We start from the raw sequence: 11,998 nt of genomic DNA, 5'->3' as shown, positions 1-11,998 counted from the left end.
GTGTCTGTTCACAGAAGTAAAACCCTAACTAAGACAGAAATTGATACCAACGACTGGGGTATTGCTGTGATAGGCCTGACCATGCTTTTATTTAAAAGAATGTGGAAATTGGGACTTTGGATTTGGAATGCAGTGGAATGCTTTAAATGTGGCTTAATGGTTCATCCTAGTAGGAATATGGAAGACTTTGTTGCTGGGAGTGATTCGAACTGTGTTGACCTGGCCCAAGAGATTTCATAGGAGAAGAATTTCAGAATGTGGCATAAAGACTGTTTTTGTGGTATTTTGGTGAAGAATGTGGCTACTTTTTGCCCTTGTCTGAAAAGTCTGCCTGAGGCTAAGGTGAAGAGACTCAGACTAATTGCATTGACAAAGAAAGTTTCCAAGAAGTCCAGCAAAGACTGTTGTTTTCTGGTCAAGTCTTATGAAGAAAAGTTTGAACACACATAGCAAGCTTAGAAAGGAAAAATATAAAATATATGGTTTGAGTATTAAAGGGGTACCAGAAAGTGAAATGGAGCAAAATCCTATGTTCTAGGATAACAGATTAAGGGTGTGGGACCTTGGTGCAAGATCTTACTCAGCTAAATTTAGATCTGTGTTCAAGGCCAATCTACAGAGCAAGACCCAGGATAGCCAAGCTTAGGCAGTGAAGGATTTGGAAAACAGAAAGCCAGTGACAACGTAATGATACAAGCTGGTCATGTTCTAATTCCTGCAAGCAGCAGAACTTGGCAGCTTCAGCCATGTGTCTCTTGCTCTAGAGTTAAGAATGGAAGGAACTACTGGGACAATTGATCCTGGTTAAATGGAGCTAAGAAATTAGCAGTGATTATGAAGAGACCAGCATCACTGAGGTGAAATCTGGGAAGTGTTTTCTGGGAGCACAAAGAAGCTGTGTTCCAGAGATAGCCAAGGTTGTACCTTGTGCTGCAGCTGGACTTGGTAATGTGTAAGAGTCACCCAGGTGGTACTGGTTTTGAAAGTGTGAAGGGGTTATGAAGAGCAGCTGAGGCTTGGCATTGTGAGAGGCCATGGAAGGCCATTGGTGAAGGTGTAGCCTCAGTTTTAGTTGATGACCCAGGACTGAAGGGGTCATGCAAAGGATTTGAGGCTTGGCACCNTGAAGAGAGCCTATGAGAGGCTATTGGTGAAGCCTAGTTGGAGTGGAACTCCCCAGTGTATTGGAGATGTCAGTACCATGNGATGATCACCAAGAACAGCAATCGTAGTGGAATGGATCTACCTGAGGTTAGAGAGCTACAGAGGGCAGAGCTGGAGAAGTGATGCCAGCCCTTAGGAGGAGCCCAAAAGATCAAGTGGAATCCCAGACACTGAAACAAGAAGCTGTAACATCGAAATTNCCTTGGAGACTCAAAGATGTTAAAGATGCCAGAGCCATGGGATACATGGTGAGGAAAGCTCCTAACAGAAAGTGGAACCAGCCCAGGAGAAAGCAGTTTGATGCAGTCAACAAAGATGAAAAAGGAGTGAAGATCTGAAGACCACTTTGACATCAGCCATGGAGATGCAGAGATTGGAATTTGCCCAGCTGATTTCCTGTCTTTCTTTGAGGATTACAGTTAAGTGATTGGGTGAATCTCAGAAGAGACTTTGTACTTTTAACATTGTTGAGACTGCTATAGACCATAAGGACACTGAAAGTTTTACTAAATGCATTTTGCATTTGCATGGCAGCATCCAGGCAGGCATGGTTCAGAAGGAGCTGAGAGTTCTGTCTTCATCCAAAGGCTGCTAGTGGAAGANTGACTTCCAGGCAACTANGGTGAGGATCTTATGCCCACACCCACAGTGACACACCCATCCTAACCAGGTCACACCTATTCCAACAAGGCCACACCTCTAGAAGGTGCAACTCCCTGATCCAAGGGTTTCTCTATGACCATTTCCAATGTCAGTTTAGGAAGAATGTTAGTGTTTGGTTTCTGTCTGTAACGTCCCAGGAATATTTTCTTGTTCCACTGCCAATTCCATTTACTACCCCTTCTGACTAACTTGCTAGTGACAACCCATACATAGATGTCTAAAAGTAGAAGAATAAGAATGTAATAAAAGGGCCTTTTCTGGATGGCATTTGGAAGTGACTGTTGTGAATAGTTACAGTAGTTCCCTTCCACCAGAAGCCATGACCTCAATAGAGTCAGTTCCAGAAGAATCCCACTAGGGAAGACATCACATCATTGAAAACATCCCCTGTTCCCATAGCAACCATGTGCTGCCTATCACATTCCTTCCTCTCCATGGTTACATTGACAGCCTAACTCTGAGCTTTCTCCCTTAAGTTCCTGCATTACAAGTTTCTGGCTTTGTAAAACTCGGCTGAGATGACTTTGCTTCCTTACAGAGTGACAGGGCTGTCATGTGACATCCTTTGTAAAAAAAAAGCATATACTAGTCAGCAGAAGGTAAGCCTTAAGTATATTTTCACAGTTGTTCCTTAGGTGACCATTGAGAAAAAGAGGCCCAGACAAGTTTCTACTTCCGAGAAGACCCAGGTCCAATTTGTGCTGCTGTAGTTGTCATTTCCAGTATACATGGGACAATGATACACACACTAAACCAAATATACCCTCTGTGGATGTAAGGGAATACAGGGCCTTTTCCCCCAAATCTATCACTACAGCCTAGTACTCACTAGAAACAGAAAAACTGCAACCAGAACATTGAGAGAAAGTGCAAAACTTCCCTGACACCTCACTTCTGAATACATTACAAAAGATGACAACACAGTCAATTTCTTGTTATTTAATTCCCAAAGGAAGTGCTGAGTTTGTAAATCCTAGAATATCAACAACTGTGTTTTTGAGCTTCACTTTTTAAAAACTAGAATTTGAAAAGATTACATATATATTTTGTCCCAAATGTGCATGCAGTTACTAATAACGATGCTGAGGGGGTGGAAATGTAATTCTAAAAAGCACTCACCACTTCTTAAAGCTTTATAGTTCAGGAGCCAGAAGACAGAAGATTGAAGTTTGATTTAATATTTGCTGGGAATAGGAGTTTATTATTTATTGCTCTGATATTAGAAATTATTTGAGGTTTCTGTTACCAAACTTTGTAAAACTATATTGCATAAAAGTGGCTCTTATGCTAGCATATAGAATGAAAGAAGGGGATGCTGAAAGTCATCAGATCCTTACACTGTGGCTGACCTAAATAAATTGGAGAAAGTTCTTAATCTATTATCTTGATTTTCCCATCAATAAATGGAGTGATGATAATACTTAATTATTTACTGCACAGGAGTCTTGCCATAATTAATTAATGCCTGAGAGAACTTTGAAGCTAAAACAATTTAATAGACTTCATTATTGAAGGTGAATTTTTATGGTAAATATTAACTAACAAAAGCCCTATCTGGTCTCTTCAAGTTATTTCTACATGCTTCATTTGTGTGCTAACTAGAAATTTTAAAATGATGCTTATGAAAAGTGTGAAATATTGCCATGAAACCTGGTTGTCAACTTTGCAGCATCTCTCAGAGCCCAGCAAGGGTGCAAGTATTGCTATGGGCTCAGAGTCATAAGAAGTCATCCATGTTAGAAGACCTGTATCTGAGGGTAACGCCAGGGCCAAGAAGTGGGAGTGGGTGGGTGGGGGAGTGAGTGTGGGACGGTGTGGGGGACTTTTGGGATAGCATTGGAAATGTAAATAATATAAATACCTAACTTAAAAAAAAAAGACCTGTATCTGCAAAGAGAGCATCTCAAGACAATGGCTGTTCTGAGAATGAAGACACAGATCTCTTCTTCATCTATTAGAGCAAATACTGAACAAACACCATAGCCTATGAAAGAGCCTTCACTAGCTACATTGAAGAGCACAGTAGCCTTCTCACACTTATATCTGATGCAAAGTGTCAAATAGTTAAAGTCAGGGTGGAAAGTAACACACAGGTGCTACACAGTTGCTACACAGGTGCTACATAGAACATGAGCTGTTAACATCACAAAAATCATGCAATTCTGAGAACCACACAATTTTGCAATGGCAACGTTTTGATATCCCATTATAATTAATAGATAAAAAGAGAGGAATAATTTTCTAGAACTATGATTCCCAATCTTGCAATCTTCCAGACCATATGACATGTAATACTGTCTGAAGACCTCTTTAGCTGTCCCATTAGGGAAAGTGCTCCTCACATCTGGAAGGATGATAGAGAACACACACAGAATCTTCCAAAACAAAGAATTACCTAGTAAAAAATAAAGAACACAGAGCAGCATGGAATTGTAGGGCCTGATTCAGGAATCATTCGACAGTAGAGGAAAATGGTACTGGGGATGTGGAAAATGTTATTAAGGAAACCTTTATCATTTTATTTTTCTATAATTTTTATTTTATTTTCAGAATTTCATACATAATTACTGTATTTATATGATTTCCATCCTTTCATCTCTCTTTCTCCAAATCTATGTCTCCTCCATTTTTCTTCAGCTCATGACCTCTTCTTTACTTATTAATGTTACATATATGCACACACGTATACGTACGTATACAGTCTAATTAATTGAAATGTAGAGAATGTCTGACTGTAAGGTCAGTCTCGGTCGATTCATCTACAATGTAACTCCTCCACTCAAGGCTCAGAGAACATTGCTAAAGAAGGGCCAGAAGGACTGTAAGGGCTAGGGAACCATGAAGGCCACAGTAAGATAACATCTATATATGACAGGGAAATGGCAAACATGGAATCAACAAAGCATACACAATAATGTGTTGCGATGCCAACACGGAAGAGGACATTTCCAGGGTCCTATCCCTATATGCAATGCTATATGTAGGCAATTAGTCGATAGAGTTCAGGCAGTGGGGATGGGGAAGAAAGATACAACCAGAGAGTCAGAGCCAGAATAAACCAGTCTTCTTCAGAGGAGTAGGTTATTCAGTAGTTAGCCCTAAACATATGGGCAACAAAAAACTTTGACTAGTATACCCCAAAGTTAACTCACTCTTTGCTTTCACTCATTTTATTATTCATAAACTTAGATCTATTCCATAAACATGTAGCTCAGCAAATGGGGACACAGAGGTGAAAGGTCTGTTGTTTAGCAACAGTGCTGTTTGCGAATCAGATAAACTAGTTACTATGTGCCTGGTATACCACTGATCAATCTTCATGAAATATCAGTTATCAATTCTTTAATAAAGAATTTTGTTAAAGAGAGACAAGGTTTTGAAAATAGGATATAGTATACTTTGCTTTAGTCTTTGGGTTTTTGTTAACACCACTGGTAAATATTTGTGTATGTGTACATAAACATGCCCTTCCTCTGTTTCTTTTTGGTTGTCTCTCTATCTGTGTCTCTCTCTGTTTTATCAGATTCAGTCAGAACTACATTTGTTAATATTTTTTCTCTTCTTTTATATAACTACTATTTGAAACTCATGCCATTTTGAATAATTTTTACCATTTGACTTTCCAAACCATTGTCCAACCTTCTATATGCTGCACAATGACGGCTTTATGGCGTTTGTACTCGAGTGCCCCTATCTTTGGGTTCCCGGTTGTATTTATCTCAATGAGACATTTGAGGAGGCTGAAAGAATAAGGAGCAAGAGCTTTGGGGCATTTGCTTCTCAAATCCATCTTTAATCAGGCCACCATATTTGTTGTGTCTCTCTGCCAATGGCCTCAGCTCTATTCAGATGGCATTCTCATTGATCTACTTTCTCTAGGTGCTCATTCACTCATTAATTGGTTCATTTATATACTTGTAGCCTTGTGATGCTAAATATTGCCGAATGTCATAGTTTTACTCTGATAAGCATAGCTAAAGAGAAAAAGTGTTAGTTTGGCTTGCAGGCCAAGGATACAATTTACCAAGGAGAGCAGCTGGCCGTATCACATCCATAGTCAGGAAGCAGTGTAATGACTTCTTGTACTCAGCTTTCATTTTTCTTTTTACACAGTCCAGGATTCTTTCCTAGTGAATGATTGCACTCACAATGGCTAGGGGTTCCCACATCAATTAATCCAATTCAGATACTTTTCCACAGTCATGCTATGGGCCCATCTCAGAGATGATACTAGATTGCATCAAGGTGACAGTTTAGCTTAACCATCATGACCAACTTGGCCTTGTACTTGAGTTCAAGTAGTTCTTTCAACTCTGTCTCCTGAGTGGGACATGTAGTCTTTAAATTCACCTATCCAGGATCCTCATATGAACATGTGGCCTAGGAAACATTTGAACAGTAGCAGATTTGAAAATAGTTTTCCACAGTAAATTTTAAACTTCTTTTCAGGACACATGAGAATGTATTAAATAAGTTCTATTTTAGCCCAGTTACAGGTTTTTGTTTTTAATTATGACATATTAGTCCCTTTTCTCACTGCTGTGACAAAGTAAACTACAAGGTGCTGTTTAAGAAATGAAGCGTTCCTTATGGCTTACAGTTTAAGAGTTTACATCCCATCATTATAGGAAAGACAGGAGTGAGGCTGCAGGCCCACACTACACCTGCTTTCAGAAAGCAGAGAGCCAACAGGAAGTATGGCTGGACTCAAAATCTTCAAGGCTTGTCTTTAGTGCTCCCCTTCCTCTAGCAAGTCTCTAGCTTCAAAACCTTTCAAATAGCAGAAGTGTCTCCAGTAGCATTTAAGTATATGAGCCCCTGGGGTCGTTTCTCATTCAAATCACCACACAAATTTTAGATGGCCCGCTGTTACACAGAGATGTTCTGATACTTTATATATTTCATCCTTGGCTATATTTGACTTCAGAGAAAATTTAAGAACATTGGGAAAGTGAAGTATTTAAAGACAAGCTGCATCTTACTCTGACAGATGGAGTGCAAAGGAGGGAGAGTCAAGAGGACCCACTGAGATTGACATTCTGTACTGAATAATTAATACACTGTGCCTCATGCTTTCCAGTCAGAAAGAAACCAAGACAGTACTTTAAAGTGAAGTGGCTGACTTGAAAAAAGACTTCTTATTGGGAAGAGATGCAAAAATGGAAGAGGGATTATGCTACTATATAGTTGACAGTGCTTGAGAGTTCATTGGCTAGTGATACCATCTGGTTGAGTGATGTAATGACATAAGTGAAGAGAACATTGAATCCATAGAACACTCTCTGTCCTTCCAATTCCTTTATAGTTTTTAACTGCATCATTCTATGAATTGTAAAGTTAGAATTTAAGTGGGGACATTGGTTCACATACAGTGGTGGAGACTCAGTTAATAGGGAAGTTAACTCCTAGTGTCATCTAGGACCCTAAGCTGAGTGCCCAACAACTGCACTTGCTTTCAATCTTTGGAGTACTTGTACCTGAAAGGCCATAGAGAGATAGGTTTATATTGTACAGAGAGGCAGCCCAGAAACTCATCTCTTGTTAGAATACCACTTAAAATTGATGTTTGACACCTTTGTAGCTCAAAGTCTCTTATGTCCAAATTATTTACATATATAATGTTTTTGAACTATCAAGTTCTAGATGTATTAACATTTGGCTCCCTTTATTAATGGGGCAGTTAGATTGTTCCCTCTTTCCTTCCATCTTTATCTCAGTCTCCCTCTCTGCCCCCCGACCCCTGCCTCTGTCTGAGACCAGGTTTTGGTATTTAACCCAAGCTGATTTTTAAATTCATAGTTATCCTACTGCCTCAGTCGGCTAAATGCCAGGATTATAGGCATGTATTACCATGCTTGATTTAGCCTTCTATGTTTGGATATACTATATTTATCTATTCAGATTTCAGCTGATAGACATTAGTAGTGTTTCTAATTTTTGCGTATGATAAATAACTATGAACAAGTATTTGTTTGTAGTACTTATTTGTGCACTAGTGTAAATTACTTAAGAGCTACCCAGTATGAGCATGTATGGAAATGCCATGTGGCACTCCCTAAATATGTACCATGTGTGCTGTTAAGCATTAGTTGGAAATATATTTCAATAGCTGGGTGCGGTGGTACACATCTTTAATCCCAGTACTTGGGAGGCAGAGGCAGATGGGTCTCTGTGAGTCCAAGGCCAACTAGGTCTACAGAGTGATTTTTCAGGACAGCCAGAACAACAAGAGAAACCCTGTCATGAAAATTCAAATTAAAATAAATATCAATATATAAAATGTAATTATCATTTGTGTCAATGGAGAACATATAATTTGGTCAAAAAGGTTATATAAAATGATTTAATCTTTTTTTTTTGTTATGATAGTGGCAGTTGGGCTTATGGGAAGCATTTGTTACTAGGATTTGTATGTTTGGAAGTTCCAGGTATCAGTTGCTGCAAGAATCCTCCCTATACACAGTCAAAATATTTTTGAATTAAGAGAAAATATTTGATTTATTTGTATGTAAATGTCTGCTAGTGTCCATGTAGTTCTTATGCCTGAGGAGGTCAGAAGAGGATGTTGACTTCCCTAGATTTGGAGTTACAGGCCGTTATTGGATAGCCAATGTGGGCACAGGGAACTGAACCTGGGTCTTGTGCAAGAGCAGTGAGTGCTTTTAACCCCAGAGTCATCTCTCCAGCCCTGTCAAAATCTTTAAAATATGACCTTATTTGTCTGGATTTTGCCACCGGAGTTGAAATCATGTGATACTATTGCCATAAAGATTTTTCTATTTTTATTCACAAAATAACTAAATGAAAATGTGTCTATGCAAGAGAAACAGTTGAAAAACTTAAGTATTCTCATCTATTTTATAATTATATGCTTTATGCTTCCATGGCACATATTATTTTAAACATCATGATCCTTTTAAAAATCTGGGTTGGCTGAGGTTGGGAGTAGTCATTATATCCACTGTTTAAATGTCATTAGTTTGCTGTGATTTAAATAAGTCTCTGTAGTAGTCTTTAAGAATAACATAAGCATTTTGAAAGGTATGTCTATGTACATACACACACACATATACATGTCTTTGTGTCATCATTATACAGATGTTTCAGATATTTATAGACATGCATCATGTGCAGTGCTGTGTTACTTACTACAAGGAGATGGCAAGTAAAAGCATTTTCCTTGCTTTTGTTAAACTCTTTCTTACAAATTTGTACCTGGTAGGCTTTGTAACAGTTTCAGTGAACACTGCAGGAAGTCTCCCTCTCCATTCTTGACTCCATCTTTCCTTGTGGGAAATGCTAATTTAACTAAGGGTGAGCAGTGAGCATGTAATAACCCCACCTGCTCTGCATTCTTGAATGTGAAAACCTCTCATGATTTCTGTGTTTTTGTCACACCAAGTCAGGCCAGAGCAGCTTCCAGCTGGCTGAAGAAGGCAGTCTGCCAAACTCTCAAGCCCTCTGAAATTTAGAGTATGAGCATGTACCAGAAAGTCCATAAGTTATAGATTTAGATGAGTCCTCTAATTTAGTGCTGTTAGCAACAATGCTAACATCCGATATTTTGGATTCCTTCTTCGAGTTCAAAATGTAATGAGGGAGAGAGGTTTAATTTAATAGTTCCTCCAGCCCCCACTCCACCCCACCCCCATATTCAAGGATGCAGAAACATTATACATTTTTAGCATGCACAGTTGTAGCCAAAGGGGAACATGGAACAGCTATATTTATTTGCATTTTAATTTGACTACAGTTTTTTTTTTTTTGTCTTAGGCCCTTAGGTCCAAGGTTAATTTAAATCACTTTCAAACGACTAGCATTCCTTTCTATTCATGCCTTGCAAGCCCAAATAATAAAAGTTGCCACCATTCTTTTTAAAGCCCATATTCTCTAGGTGTGAATGCTTCTTCTTCTTCTTCTTCTTCTTCTTCTTCTTCTTCTTCTTCTTCTTCTTCTTCTTCTTCTTCTTCTTCTTCTTTCTTCTTCTCCTTTTCTCCTTCTTTTCTCCTTTTCTCCTTCTTTTCTCCTTTTCTCCTTCTCCTTCTCCTTCTCCTTCTTCTCCTCCTCCTCCTCCTCCTCCTCCTCCTCCTCCTCCTCNCTCCTCCTTCTTCTTCTTCTTCTTCTTCTTCTTCTTCTTCTTCTTCTTCTTCTTCTTCTTCTTCTTCTCCTTCTTCTTCTTCTTCTTTCTTCTTCTTCTTCCTTTATGGAAGGTTAGGGCAAAGAGTACTGAAGGCCCCTGTGATGTGATGATTATAGATGCCATTCTATGTGGTTAAGACCATGGATGGTTTTAAAACCTAAATTTTGTAAATTAACTGCACAAACACATATAGCAACTCTGTGCAGCTCTGTTTCCTGGAATATAAACTTCTTAGAGGCAGTGTGCAGTGAAGCTATTTCATGTAAACCTGATATGTCCATGACTGCCATGAAGCACAGGAGATACCCAAGGCAGATTGGCTATGGAATAGCAGAATAAGAGAGCCAACAGCTAAGACTGTGGTAAAGAGGTGGAGACTGTTGGCAATTCTTAGTCTAAGGAACTGGGAGGGTCAGGGGCTCCTGAGATCCCATGCCACTTTTTCCTGTCCCAGCTATGTATATCTTGAAGGTATGGGAGAAAGATAACTAATTAGGGGTTGCACTCTTCAATGGGGAATGTTTCCATGGGTCACCCATATTGGGCATGGGGCTTTGCATCCATATATCTGCTTTGAGTTGCTTATTCTCTTCTGTAAACTTGTTGATTCTCCAGATGAATTTGGATGGAACCTGTTTTTTTCTCTGTTGGTCTGTGTGCATAGGAGTTTCTTTACATTTCCCCAGGTGTATTAGTCAGGGTACTCTTATGAACAGCACTGATTGATAGAATGAAAAAAATATATTCACGTGTATGTGTATATGTGAATATATAGAGAGATGGATTATATATACATACTCATAATATGTCATCTATATACACATATATATTATACATATCTATATAATGAGGGAATTATTATAGTGGCTTACAGGCTGTGGTCCAGGTAGTCCAATAATGGCTGCCTACAATTGAAAGTCCCAAGATTCCTGTGGCTAATTGGTCTTCTAGGCTGTATATCTCAACCGATCTTCAGTAAATGCTGGAATCCTGAAGAAGGCTCTAATACCAGTGAAAGAATGAACTTGCCAGAGTGTGAGGGACAACAGGCAATGAGCAAAACGTCCCTCTTTCATGTCCTTTCTAGAAACTGTCAGCAGACAGTGTGGTACAGATTTAAGGTGGATCTTTCCACTGAAGATCTAGATTAAAGATTGATCTTCCCACTTCAAATGATTTAATTAAGAAAAGTCCCTCTCAGGTGTACCCGGGCACTTGGGTTTTAGTTAATTTCATATGTAATCAAGTTGAAGGGCAAAAATAGCCATCATAGCAGGAAATCACACAACAGTGTACTAAGAAGATTAAAGGATCTACAGCATTTATAGGGAAAATCACAGTGTCTTCCTTGTAAACTTCAAAAGTTTAGATCTTACCATGCTTACTTGCTGAAATAGTAAACTAAGAATTAGGTAGAAATGCTAAGAATTGATTCATACCAAGATTTCCATGAATGTCTCTCCATTTGTGAGAGCTATAAAGAAAGCTAAGATGTCCCCTCTCCTGAAATAAGAGCAGTGGTGAATGTGTTCTGTGTCCTGGAGAGCTGAACAAACATGAGAGTACAATCCATAAATGAGTTTCAAAACTCAAATGTCAGGGATATAATACTGAGGGAATAAATAACCAGAAAACAATGGCTATGCAAGAAAGAGAAGTTTGCAAAAGATAAGAAAGAAACTAGGAGAAAAAAGATGAAAGAAATGGAACAGTCATCACAATAATTGATGTGCTTATCAATAGACCAGTCAGATATTCTTGTGAGGTCCTAAATGGGAGTATGTATTGTGAATGACTATTTTTACACAACAGATATTTTTCTACTTAATGAGAATTAAAGGAGACAACTGGATATACTTTACTGAGCCTTCTGAGCTCCATGTCTCAGACTGTCTCAAGGGTTCACCTACGTAGAGATGCACTTTAATCAAGGTGCTAGACTGACAAAAGAAGCAAGATACAGTTTGTATTCTGGAGCTTGTAGTTTCTGCCTTTTTCTTTTTCTTTTTTTTTTTTCACTGTTTTTTTTTT

The sequence above is a fragment of the Mus caroli genome, chromosome 10 (assembly GCF_900094665.2).
Source record: "Mus caroli chromosome 10, CAROLI_EIJ_v1.1, whole genome shotgun sequence".
NCBI classification, from domain to species: Eukaryota; Metazoa; Chordata; class Mammalia; order Rodentia; family Muridae; genus Mus; species Mus caroli.
Note: the sequence above shows the minus strand (reverse complement) of the source record.